This window comes from Platichthys flesus, chromosome 6 (genome assembly GCF_949316205.1).
Source record: "Platichthys flesus chromosome 6, fPlaFle2.1, whole genome shotgun sequence".
NCBI lineage: Eukaryota > Metazoa > Chordata > Actinopteri > Pleuronectiformes > Pleuronectidae > Platichthys > Platichthys flesus.
This window is the reverse complement of record NC_084950.1, coordinates 23,443,513-23,456,445: the sequence shown is the minus strand read 5'-3', so window position 1 is coordinate 23,456,445 and position 12,933 is coordinate 23,443,513.

Below are 12,933 nucleotides of genomic sequence, written 5' to 3'. Positions count from 1 at the left end.
ACGGTTGTGAGTGTGAGAGCTTTCCTGCATCAGATCATCCGTTCCAGCTTAGGATGACTTGATGGAAGGAGACAGGAGGTCCAGGAGGAGGACAGTGCCTCTCAGCTCTTTACCCTCCGTCATTGACTCTGAGAGCTGGAGGCTTTGAGAACAGTAAAGGAGTCGAATCATGTTTCATGATTTATAATTAATTTGTGGAACGAACAGTACTGACACTGAGATAGAGATAGCAAAAAAGAAAACCCACATAATGTCAGGACACAAAAGCATTTAAAATGAAATGTATAGTTTCATTTTTTAACTGTTTTTAACGATTGTGTCTGAGGGGTTGATTAGCAGAAATCCGCATGAGGTGTCATCAATTTCCCTGAATCCCTCCCCACATAGTAATGCAAGACTTTTTAAAACAAAAAGACAAACCAGCTAAAAGAGAGGGAATAATGGACTGACACCAGAGACACAATATCTTATTACACTGAGTCTGGTTCTGCCAGAGGTTTCTCCAATTAATGAATACCTGATGAAGGTGTAAATTAGCAAATTCCAATATTAACATAAAGTTGTGACTCAAAGAGGTAATGACAACAAAAGTGAGGCAAAAACATCAGGAGTTTTTACTCTAGAAAGCTACGTACACGTGTTAAAAAAAAACACATTTTCACCATTTTTAATTAACCGAAGAACATTTTCATCCAAAGCTGTGTTGCTAGGCTGCGGCTATAACGACGGGACTAGCTGGTTGACGCATTAAGTAGATCAGCATGTCTCATTTCCGTTCAGCCGGCTGTTGGAGGATGCAGCCGACGTTGGCTTATTTTTTGCTGCCTTTAAGATTCCTAAATTAGACAAACAAAAGCAAACATACAAACAGGGACAGAGTTGTTTTTGTATTTTATCTTGTAGTATTTCAATACCATTGAATGAAAGTGCTCTAAAGAATGATGAACCTTCTATAAATGATAAAAATACAATTATCTCTGTTGCTACATATGTGTCTTTATTGCAACTTCCTCTCAAACAGTTTTTAATGTCTTTCTATTCATACTTGAATTTTCTTTTTCTTTCCAGGTTTGTAAAGCACTTTGGTTTAACTCATGTTTTTAATATACTATATAAATATATCTAACTTGACAGAAAAACAACAGCTCTGGCCTTCAGGAGCACTGTATATTAAATATAAATAGCATGAGTAGCATCAAATTCCAACATAATTCCAGTCAATAAAAAAAACTCATACTGGTATGTGATATCTTTCTAGAGATAAATAGCTCCTATGGTAAATCAATGACCATGAAATTTCACCTTAATTATGAAAGGTCTGATGAGTACATGTTTCAGTTGGAACACTGGAGATCATCTAACTGTATTTGGGTCCAAACTGCATAGACTTGTGCAAACTGTCATCGCCACTGTTCTTGGATTGGTTATTATTAGACAGCCACAGACTCTCCAGCTTTAGTGCGAGTTCCTCTTAGACCTAAAAACACAGGGCAGACATTTTTAGGAGTTTGTTTTGACTCAGCCATTTAGAAGAAAACATTTAACTTTGTGGTAATTTGTGAATATGGCCTCTGATATCTTTTTGTGCATCGTCCCAAACTGAATATATGCCTAATAAATATTTTACATTTTTATCGGCCTCTTTTATTAGTCAGAAGCCTGGTCTCCTTTGAAATGTACATTCTGAAATTTTACAACCAAATAACCTGCATGAGAAGAAAAGATCCTGAATCTAAGTTTACAGGTCAACATGGCTGCACATGGGAACACATGCATGGCTGTAGTGGGACCTTTTCACACAACAGGCCCAACTGGCACAAATCTGATTTCTTTCCCCTGATGTTACAATTTCATATGTTGTTCTAAGTACATATCTAAAGCTGTGCTACCAAGGCCATAGGGTGGAACAATGCATTTTAGTAGCCGGAAACTAGCAGGTTAAAAATCCTGCTGCTGCCCATGTATTTTCTGACACTCGTGCTAAACTGATACTTTTAAAATGGTTCTTGGTGATTTGGTCCAGGAGACCCTGATTGGCTAAACTGCTGAAACAAACACATATTAGATGTATTAACTGAGAGGACGGATCACGTTCCCAGTCTTGCTTTGGAGAGAAATCATTTTCAGTTGTTCAACCCTCAGAACCGCACTGTACGATGTCCTACAAGACTTCAGGATTCAGTTTGCTTGTTCGTTCTCTCCTCCCTAAGTGCTGTCTGCCGGAGCTCAGCAGTCTCCCTCTTATGAAAATATCCTCCAGCATTCATTCTTACCCATCTATATAGTGTGTTGTTAACAGTGGCAGGGCGCTAACTGCTGATAATGATGGTGAACATCGTGTGACTGTGGAGAGTGAAGACTCATCAGTTTGTTCTTGTTGGATTTCACTGATGTCCTTCCTGTCTGAACCTGCAGATTGTTTGAATCCAGATTTGGAGGTTCAGACGGGCCACACTGGGAGTCAGACCAGCGTCTCTGTGAGTCTGATCTTTTTGGTCTCTGCTGTCGGCTTGAAGATGATGTGAGGGACCTGATCTCAGTCGGCAGCTGTATGGCGTGGTGGAGAAATCTGCAGAGGGATTTGAGCTGGTCAGTGAAGGATGCTGTGGTCAGACTGGACTTGAGTCTGACTGTAGGGATGTCTCTGTTAGAATAAATACTGCATTGCTTCTTTCAGCTGTTTCCTACGACTGAAAACTGACCTTATATTATTAAGTTATGTCTTCATCTGCAGGTTTGTGCAACGTTCGGTTGATTATTGATTTCTCAGAGAGTAATCCATGATTGTGGTTATCCAATGAATTTAAATGTGGTTTCACAAGGGGACTGTTGGTTTTTAGTATGAACTGTACTGATTGTCCTTCTCATTTTGTTCATAGACTTGAATGCGCCATGGGTGCTGATTGGCAGGGTTGGGGGTCTTCCATCTCAGAGATTCAACATCACAATAGGTCAAAGTGAACTTTTTCTGTTTTAAACCATCTTCCATAACCATTACCTTGAGTTGTGAAGTCGTTGTTCAGACTTCCTTGTGTTCATGTACTTCGAAGTCAGAATGTGGACAAAACATTGACAGTGTAAACAAAATATTGTATTTAAATGTATGTGTTTATTTTGTTTGTTCTTGTATCAAGATTCTGCTGATACGCAGTCACCAGTCATGAATCAGTCACTCATGGCATTTCCTTGTGTGTTAATAGTGCTGCATACTATTTAAAACCAACTTCCCAGAAAAACACTTGAACAAACATCAGTGTGATAAGAACTACCTCAAAATTACAGAAAGCATCTTTGACATTTGACAGGTACGTTGACATTTTTGAGTGGTCCACGTCCCATCTGCTAACATGGAGGGGACAGGGTTTACTGTTCTGTAACCAGCACTATAGGGGTGGATCAACATAATTTGGTTTCACTTTTAGGCAGCTGTCATGTCATCCTTCTTTATATACTGTTTAAGGTCTAAATTGAACTATTAAATTGAACTTATCACAGTAAATGTGTACTAAGTGTAGACACTGAATGGATGTTTGTGTTGGTGCTTCATATCTCTGAGCAGAGTAATTGTTTCTCTCTATGTGTGAAACTTTTTCTTCAGGCGATTGTGTAAACTTTGATCATTTTTCGAGGAACATCCAATTACATAATGACACATGCTGTAATTGAGGGAATAGCTCATTATGTCACATTAGTCTGATATAAATAGTGAGCTATTAGCACTAATTTATAAGGAGTACTTGTTGTCCACTGCGGCTCCTCAGTCTCTACTGAGAAACAATTCAGTTTCGGAATGAGGCACCAGTTTGATAAAATGTCCAACCTTTTTTTTTTATCTTTCTCAGCCAGAGCAGTTTCTTTGGTCTGGGATTTTATTGAAAGGGCGTAACTGGCATATAAGTAAATTTCTAGCAGACCACTGCTCCACCCAAAGAGAGAGAGCTGCTGTTGACTTGTGTAATGTTATAAAATCATGTGATAATGTGAATAATGTGTATGTGGAAAACCAAGCCGGTTCACTGAAGCTCACATGAGAACTGCTTGATACTCGATGATACAGCTAGGTGATACTTCTGGTGATATATAAAGAGATGCTAGCCTGTTTATGAAGTGAAAGTAGATAATTATGAGGCTAAGCATTGTGCTTCTGCAGATTAAGTTTAAAATCTCTTTCCCGATCTTCCATGTTTAAAGTGTCTGACACCCAAGTTTTCCCTTGTGTTTTCCTCTGATCAAAAGGGCTCATTTATCATCACAGAGACTCCCTCTTTCTCTCCCCACCTATGTTGGAACAATAATATCCCATTCAGGTGTGATGGACGTCGGTCAGGCGGTGACAGCTGGTGTGGGTGTCCAGGCAGAAAGTGAAGGAGTAGCAGTGGAGACCAGCGTTGACATCAGGAGTGTTCATGGTGACATGGAGATGCCACATCCTTCACTTGCAATAAAACACCTCTGTTGTCCAAAAGTTCTTCAAGGCTCAGCTGTGATTGCAGTGTGGCATCAAAAAACATAAGAAAACGCTTCATGTCCAATACTGTGAATTATTGGATCAGTTTGTTTTCCACTTCTGAATTTATTGTTTCTGGCTCAGTGTGCAGTAACTTATTGGAGTAAACCATGAGTCTGTTTTCTATGCTCCCTGAGAACATATGAGGTTTGGTTTAGGAAGACATCTGCAGTTGAAGCGATGAATCTGGACTGAAGATGTTAATCTGTTTTAGCTTGGAGAAACTCCTGGTAGAGTCACCAAAATCAGGCCCTGCGTTTCAATGTCAAATTCACCAATGCACATGCACTCAGATCCAAATAGCTCCTGCGGGCCTTGGCAGCTGATTGGCTAAAAATTCAAAATTGCAAAATGAAATGGTCAAACAAAGCAAAACCACACAACCTCTTCAAACGATCAGCTCCCCTTGCTTGTACCCATATATGAGAGGTACAGCTAGAAAGACTGGATTTAAAGTAAAGGTGATGCTTGTGGCAAGTTGAGTAGTTTGTGACTGGTTAGATTATACTAACCAGTGTAATCAAGCAAAACAACCAGACCAGGGGTGAATGGCACAGCACACAGGAAGGAGACACCCAAAGACACCAGCCCCCACCACCTTAGGCTCCTGCAACATATAGAGGACACACACGCATCAGTGGGGCGCCACACAAATTCAATCAAGAAACGAAAGTAAAGAGACATTCCGAAAACAATATTAATTTATATCAGGTTCAGGATAAAATGAAAAAGAACCATATCTACAAAAACCCTAAAGACCTAAACTACACAATAAATCTAAATCAAATATAATCTACTCCGCACACTGGAGCAGCCAGTGGAATGACCTGGCACACGAGTAACACCGGAAAAAAGGCGACAAACCCCAGACAAACATGTGCACTGTGAAAAAGGCTCAACCTTAAATGGCAAACACTCTGACGTGACACTTTAAATGACCAAAGGCAAGGTAAAGCAAAGTAAGACAAAACAAAGCAAGGTAAAGCACAGCGAGATAAATCAGAGTAAGCAAAACGAAACCTCATAATGAAGCAGCCAAACCCCAACCCAGGCTCATTGTGCATGTTGCAAATTTGATTTAAAATATGAGATGGCAAAGCATTTCATAATAGGGATCCTTTATAAATCAAACCATACTGCAGTTGAGATTTCATAGTTGTTTCCATTGAAAGAAAAAGTAATAGGCGATTATATGAGAACAGATCAAAGAATGGAGGAACTCTGTTTCTCGCAGAACTGTGAACAAAAAGGCATTTTACAACTGATCAACTTAATAAACAGTGAAATGTCTGATTCAAATACAAAGGTAAGATGAATTAGTTTTAACTTCACAGTCAATTATTCCCAATACAGACTGAGAGAAAGAGGAGAGGAGGAGCTGAGAGGGAACCACCTTAGAACTGAAAAGGAGAAAAGCTCTGGAGGAAAGTGATGCCGAACACTGCAGGGGTACATTCACCAGAAAGGGACAAGGGTTGAAAAACTAATTTGAAGGGATTAGTCAGAAGACTAACATTCACATTAACAAAAGTTATTCATAAGAGAGAGAATCCCGATGAAGATCAGAAAGCTGAACACACCAGGTAAGTAAGCGTGGTGAAGGAGAGATGTAATCTGATGGCTTGATCACACTGGCCTACACTTCAATGTGTTTGTGTGTGTGTGTGTGTGTGTGATTAAAACATCACTGTGCTGGAGAGATAAATACATTCCATATGACAGTGTTACCTACAGACTTCCATAGAGTCTCATATATAGTAGGTATTGATTCATTCAATGAGGAAATTGAATTCCTCCAAACTGGAGAGTTTTAAACAGCAGAACTTCCCAAAGCAAATCGAACTACAGTATTCTGCCATGACCTAAACCCAGGCCAACTTTGTTATAAATCGACTTTGACCTTGTCTAATCTGGCCTAAACAGAGTTATGTTTCAGTCTAAACCCACGCTTACCCGGTCACCTAGCCTGGTCAAACCCAAGTCCAATAAAGACAGAACCCAGTTAAGTTCAATCTTATTAATTCTAAGGCTGTCAGTTTTTCCAAAAATCAAGTTTGAACAAATTTGACATGACACACATCTTCTTTGTATGTATGTATTTGAATTTGATACTAAATGCCAGCACGCTACGGTATGAAGACATTAATGTTCAATAACAATAAAAACCTTGTACTGTGGCAAATATGAATGTTTGTTACATATTAGACAGATAGAAAGAGACACTGTAGTAAAACATAATTTCCCCTGTCTATTTTGCTGTGAACCGCATCCTGCACGTGAAGAACTGTTGTCACATGTAGGAAACGCGCCTGAGACACGTGTCACTCTCTGCTCAAACCTGATAGTATGGCTGCCGAATTAAAAAGCAAGATGTTCCGCCGATGCACACACAGCACTCATGCATATAGTGTAACTTGGGCATTGGTCTCAGTTCGGTTAGGCTGTATCTTCAGATCTCGGCACAGATACAAGTTTGTATTGTCACGACCCGGCTCATGGTCGGACAAATAAAAGGAACTGCGCAGGTAAAAGTAACAAAAGGATAATTTATTTCCCTAACCCAAGGGACCAAAATGACGGCAAAGCAAACCAAGATAACACAGTAGAAAACGAGGGGCTGCGGCGGAGCGGCACACCGCTCTCCCTCCGGAGCCAGGCGATGTCAGGAAGAGACCGAGGCAGGAGGAAGGACCAGCTTAACACAGGTTTGGGAATTGGCCACGCCCACCAGCTCATCACCTGCAGGTTGACAAAGCAGAGGCCACCATACACGCATACACACATCCACAGGCAGGAGGCCGTCACACCCCCCTCCCTGAAAAACGGGGCCCAACCCCGAACTCGACAATGGCTCCCTCATTATTAAACCAAAACCAATTTTTTTTTTTTTTTTTTACTTTGCACATATATAGGCTACACATTCTACCTACTACAAAGTTTATTTTCTTCACAAATATATACATTCTACTTACTTTGAAGTTTTACTTTTTTACACGTATAGAGTTCACGATGTTTAAGGCACACACACAAGGGCACACACATCCGAGGACAGGAACACCAGCTGCTGTTGAGAACCACACAGCTCACTACGCACATCTTCCACAGCCCCACCTCAGCAACCTGGTACCAGTGGGAAGCAATTTAAGAGGGAAGGATGACAGAAGAGGGAACAGGAGCGCAACAGGACAACATCATAACAGCAATAAAGTCTTAGCTCAAACCTCAATCCTGAGGAACGCGAGACAGTGCGTCGGCTACGACGTTTTCCGCACCCTTTATGTGTCTAATATCAAGCCAATGTGACTGTAGAAATAACGACCAACGTATCAGACGCTGGTTAGGACATTGCAGCGAGTTCAAAAACAAAAGTGGGTTGTGGTCAGTGTACACCACTACGGGTACCGCTCCAGAGCCCAAGTACACTTCAAAGTTTCTCAGAGCCCAAACTAAGGCCAGTGCCTCCTTTTCAATCGTTGAATAGTTCAATTGATATGAGTTAAATTTCTTGGAAAAGAAACAAACTGGTTTTTCCAAACCCAACTCATCGGCTTGCAACAAAACGCCACCTACTCCGATGTGACTAGCGTCGACTTGAAGCGCAAAAGGTCGGTCAAACCTTGGAGCGGCCAGGACCGGTGCTTCACACAGCAGAGATTTTATCCTCTCAAACGCCTGCTGACAGAGAGGAGACCACACAAATGGGACACGCATTTTAAGTAGATCAGTTAATGGTGCAACGACTTCTGAGAAATTACGGCAAAACCCCCTGTAATACCCCACCAAACCCAGGAACCTCATCAGTTCCTTCTTAGTAGTGGGCGGAGGATAGAACTGGACAGCTCTTATTTTCTCTGCAACGGGACGGACTTTACCCTGACCCACAACCCGGCCCAGGTACGTCACCGTGGCCCGTGCAAATTCGCACTTGGCGAGGTTGATGGTCAGGCGCGCCTCAGCCAAGCGCAGGAACAATGCACGGACACGCTCCACATGAGACGGCCACGAGTCTGAAACCACCACCACGTCGTCCAAATACACAGTGCACCCCTCTAAGTCCCCCAAGACTCTGGTCATGAGCCTCTGGAACGTGGCAGGAGCGTTTCTTAAACCAAAAGGCATAACATTATACGAGAAGAGACCATTTGGTGTAATAAATGAAGACAGGTCACGTGCACGCTCGGACAGCGGAACCTGCCAATATCCTTTCAACAGGTCAAATTTACTCACAAATGCGGCGTGGCCCACTTGGTCAACGCAATCCTCCATACGAGGCAGCGGGAAAGAATCTGGTTTCGTTACAGCATTTAGCTTGCGAAAATCAGTGCAGAACCTGAATGTTTTGTCTGGCTTCGGCACTAAAATGCAGGGAGATGCCCAACTGGAAAAGGAGGGAACAGCAATACAATTATCCAACATATACTTCACTTCCGTATCAAGGGACACACGTTCTTCAGGACTAACGCGGTAAAACCTTTGGCGAATTGGGAGTGCATCACCTACATCTATATCATGTTCAATTACATTTGTTTGAGTAGGAGTGTCACCAAACAGAGATGGGAAGGAACTTATCACTTCAACTAGGTCGGCTTGTTGTGACTCAGACAGATGGCCCAACAGAAGATGTAATTTGTTCAAGGACTCCGAGTTTTTTAAACGACCTTGCTGCACCCCAGCATCAGCGTCGGGCAGACCATCCTCCACCCCGGCAGGCACCGACTGTGGAGGGTAAACCACAGACACTCTACTCACAGAACACACAGGCCGCGCAGGCACAGAGGAGGCGGAGACAGCTTCACCTGGAGGGACACGTTCATAGTAAGGTTTCAATAAGTTGACATGACACATCTGGACATTCCGTCTACGATCAGGCGTAGCAATGATGTAGTTATGTTCAGACGTTTTTTTCTTTATTTCATAAGGACCTCCATACTTCGCCTGAAATGGAGAAGTAACGATGGGAAGTAACGCCAAGACCCGGTCCCCCTCACTGAACACACGCTTCTCAGCCCTCCGGTCATACAGTGTCTTCATCTTACTCTGTGCAGTACCCAAGTTTTTCTTTGCCAATACCCCTGCAGCATACAACCTATGACGGAACCCATTTACATAATCAAGTACATTTTTTGGTGGAGCAGCATCCTTCCATTGCTCGCACAAAAGATCCAGAGGGCCGCGCACAGTGTGCCCAAACACCAAATCGTTGGGACTGAACCCTGTGCTCTCTTGGGACACCTCCCTCGCCGCTAACAGTAACCAGGGCAACCCCTCCTCCCAGTCTCCGTCCAGTTTCACACAATATGTACGTAACAACGACTTCAGAGACTGGTGAAAACGCTCCAGGGCCCCCTGACTCTGAGCGTAATATGCCGATGCTTTATTGTGTTTAACCCCCAACTGTTTCAAAACTTGTGAAAACAGGTGAGAGGTGAAGTTTGATCCGCAGTCAGTTTGAATCACCTTCGGGATACCGAATATAGCAATGAACTGTGTCAGGCCGCGCACCACAGAACGCGCTGTGATCGTGCGTAAAGGATACGCTGCCGGATAACGGGTGGTTTGACACATGACAGTAAGCAAATAAACAGCACCCGACTTGGAACGTGGCAACGGACCCACACAGTCTATAATAAGGTGTTCAAATGGCTGACCCACAGCCGGTATCGGAAACAGAGGAGCTGGTTTAATCACCTGATTTGGCTTCCCCGCAAGTTGACAGGTATGACAGGTTTTCACATACTCAGACACATCCCTCTTTAATTTAGGCCAAAAAAAATGTTTCAGCACTCGGTTGTATGTTTTTCTCACCCCCCAGTGACCCGAGTCATCATGGGCCCGGCGAAGCACCGTCTCCCGGAGCTTCGAAGGCAGGACAATCTGGAGGACGGGATCCCCTACAAAATCGTTCCCGTGAGGCACCCATTTTCTCATGAGCAATCCCTTCAACAGAAAGTAACAGTGAGAGTCGTTCTTTACCTCCGACGCAGGCAACACCATGTCAAACAGTCCCTTCAGGGACGCGTCGGCTCGCTGTTCACTCTCCAACTCTTCCTGCGTAACTGAAAGGGAATCATCAGACAGGGAGAAACACCACCCATCTACTGCCTCACCATCACCCACGCCACACTCAGGCGGCTCTGGTGGAGAATGTTGGGACATAGACCGCGTCACCGCACACGCTGTGAACACTTCGGGGAAACTTATTTCATCCTCATCAGGCTGCTTCCTCACCAGGGGAACTGAGGAAACCACTGGAGACGGGGCCACATCACCCCACACATGCTCACCTGCAGCACCGTTACCCGGGATCAGAGTGACCCCCTCAACAGGCAGCGCCGGCCACACACCCACAGCTATCTCGCCCTGGAAGAGATCAGAGTGTAATGGCTGCGCCATGGGACCCCCCTGGGGAACCCTGGGTTTAAGTGCGTAACAATCAGCTCTGAAATGACCTCTTTTATGACAATAACTGCAGGTTTTCTCAAAACCCCTCGAGTTACGTTCCCTGGCGTCGGATTTACCTGAACGACCAACATAACTCCCCAGAGCTGCCTCAGCACGCTCTGCAAACGGTCCACCACGGCTGCCACTATGCGCGCGCCACTCACCAAAAGAGCGTTTATGCGTCAACACATAGTCATCTGCCACTGAAGCAGCTTCAGACACACGTCTTACCTTGAGATCGTTAATGTGTTGTGCAATGTTTTCAGGTATGGACTTTTTGAACTGCTCCAACACAATTAACTCGGACAAATCCTCAAACGTCTCCACTTTTAACGCGGCACACCAACGCGCAAAATGACCCGTCAGGTCACAAGCAAACTCGAGGTGCGTCTGCTTCTCCACTCTCTTCCATGAACGAAAGCGCTGACGATAAGCCTCCGGCACGAGCTCGTACACTTTCAATACGGCAGACTTTACACACTCATAATCTTGGCCATCAGCCACCGACAGAGCAGAATACGCCTCCTGCGCACGGCCAGTCAGTGCGCACTGGAGCATCACCGTGCGGGCTGACTCAGGCCACTTCCGTGACTCAGCCATACGTTCAAACAAAGAAAAAAACGACTCTGGATCCCGCTCATTAAACTTCGGAAGTAACCGCAGATTGCCAAGCACATCAAAACACTCGTCTCCGCCCCCGGGACGAACGGAGGAACTCTCCTGCGCTCCCGAGGCGGCTCCACCCGAAAATCCAGCCTTCAGCAACTCCAGCCGAGACTGCTCTACCGACAGCTTCGCTTGCTCCATCTGGTAGCGGAGTTTTTCCACTGCAATCTGCTTCTCTATTTCAACTGACTTCAACGTCTTAGCATGCTCCAACTGCAACAACAGTAACTCTTTCTGCTGCTCAAACGTGAGGTCACTCGCGCTCGCAGCCAGTGGAGCCAAACTCTCCACCCTGGCCTGGGGAGGACGCGCAGCACCCGACAATATACCCAACTTGCATAATGCAGCAAACAAAACATTCTGAATTGTCGCGTCTTTCACTCTTCTATCTGGGATATCGATACGATAATGCTCCGCTATTTTAAACAATTGTTCCCGCGTGCACTTATCCAGCAACTCCTCCGACGGAGCCTGAACAAAAAACGCCACATCCGCCATACTCTACACACAGTAATACAAAACTCCAGGACACTTACTTTTGCTGCTACTTACCAGGTAACTCCCAAACAAGGAGCTACGAAAAAACACAAGCCGAGACACCCCAACCCCTAGCCGAGACACCCCAACCCCTAACTACCTACCACAATACTAAACCTCACGTAGTCTTTGTCGGCTTGCCGAGCTCGAAGTGACACCAACCGCAAGAAATTACATCTGACCGAGACTGGCCAGCTGCAACAACCCAAAGCCAGCGCACTCCCTCCTCAGGGTTACCGACCAAAACAAAAAAGGCAAAATAATAAAGTGGCGAGATCTGCTCACCCGGCGGCTAACTGATCAGGATGCCCGGACCAAACAATTATCTTCAAGCAGCAACAAAAGCCAAGTGACCCAGAGAAACAACACAACCATGGCCCAAAATTTACCTTCGCAGTTCACACCTAAACCGTGGCGTACAAACCACACACACAAGCCCTCGCGACTTCCGGGTTCCCACGCCACTCAATAGTAACGCCGCCAAAACGGTTCCATTCACAAACTCCCGTGAGTTCATTCACAACTCTGGCTTACTAGTGCACACGGACAACGAGACGAGCCCCCACATTTGTCACGACCCGGCTCATGGTCGGACAAATAAAAGGAACTGCGCAGGTAAAAGTAACAAAAGGATAATTTATTTCCCTAACCCAAGGGACCAAAATGACGGCAAAGCAAACCAAGATAACACAGTAGAAAACGAGGGGCTGCGGCGGAGCGGCACACCGCTCTCCCTCCGGAGCCAGGCGATGTCAGGAAGAGACCGAGGCAGGAGGAAGGAC